The following is a 1,671-nucleotide window of genomic DNA, read 5'->3' on the forward strand; positions in this document are numbered from 1 at the left end:
ATATTAACGTGCACTAATACAACTGCCATGTGAAAATTTGGAAAATTCCAGGGATCATTTGACCTTTTAAAGACATTTAAGTGATTTTCTTGCCATTTAATAACCGTAATTCAAATTTGAACTACACGTACATGCAACGGCTAATCATAACGGTTTGAAAAATCATATTTATGTACTTGTTTGCAAGTTAATTCCATGTGCAGTAAATTAGAAGGAATTTTCAAACATATTGGTCTCACGGCATGGACACATGCATGGAGTGCCATGGCATTTTAATTCCAAAAAAATTAAAAAATGATCAGAAAAACATGAAACCTTGCTTGATGTAATGTCATGCCACCAAGATGACGTGGTAAAAAATTTGGCCTGTTTGATGAAAGTTTGGACACACACCCCTTAGAAACCGGAACAAATCACTAGAAGGCTCGTGGTTCCGAGAGGGAACAATGCATATTTGATGATGAACGGGAGATAGCTTCCTCTTACGGACTTCAATTTTTTTCTACATTTAACGTGCACTAATACAACCGTCATGTGAAAATTTGGAAAATTTTCAGGGGTCATTTGACCTTTTAAAGACATTTAAGAGATTTTCTAGCCATTTAATGACTGTAATTCAAATTTGAACCACATCTACATGCAACGGCTAACCATAACGGTTTGAAAAATCATATTTGTGTACTTGTGTGCGAGTTACTTCCATGTGCAGTAAATTAGAAGGAATTTTCAAACATATTGGTCTCACGGCATGGACACATGCATGGAGTGATATGGCATTTTAATTCCAAAAAATGATCAAAAAACATGAAAACTTGCTTGATGTAATGTCATGCCACCAATATGATGTGGTAGAAAATTTGGCCTGTTTGACGAAAGTTTGGACACACACCTCTCACAAACCAGAGCAACTCACTAGAAGGCTCGTGGTTCCGAGAGGGAACAATGCATGTTTGATGAAGAACGGGAGGTAGCTTCCTCTTATGGCCTTTAAAAATTTTCTATGTTTAACGTGCACTAATACCACTTTCATGTGAAAATTTGGAAAATTCCAGGGGTCATTTGAACTTTTAAAGACATTTAAGTGATTTTATAGCCATTTAATGACCATAATTCCAATTTGAACTACATCTACATGCCTAACCATAATGGTTTGAAAAATCATATTTTTGTGTACTTGTGTGCGAGTTAAAAAATCATCAGATGATGTAAATATCTGGTGTTCAAAAAAGAAAATGTAAAGATCTGGCAAGACAACCAGCGCCCACATGATTGGCACTCTATTTCGCGCCTCGAGGTTTGGAAGGTGAGTGGCGGGGGTTATTAATCAGACATGGTTCTGTATTGGAAACCGTCAGCTATTATGTTCACACACGGATTTTGCTGCGGGAATCATGTCTAATTCAAACTACGTTACTCATAAATTCCGGCGACCGACATTTGTATTGTTCCCATCGATCTAGATTCTGGCGTCCAATAAATATTACCTTGCTCACATCGTCCCGCATGCATTCTCATCTACATCATCCACTCACTCACCCTCTCTCTCTCTCTCTTTGTCTGTCTCTCTCTCTCTTCCAAAACTCTGCCATGGTACCGCCGGTCTGCCCACGCGCCGACGAGGAGGCGCCGCCCCCCGAGGACGCTCACACGAAGATTAGCAACGAGGAACCC

Source organism: Triticum dicoccoides, chromosome 6B, assembly GCF_002162155.2.
Source record: "Triticum dicoccoides isolate Atlit2015 ecotype Zavitan chromosome 6B, WEW_v2.0, whole genome shotgun sequence".
NCBI classification, from domain to species: domain Eukaryota; kingdom Viridiplantae; phylum Streptophyta; class Magnoliopsida; order Poales; family Poaceae; genus Triticum; species Triticum dicoccoides.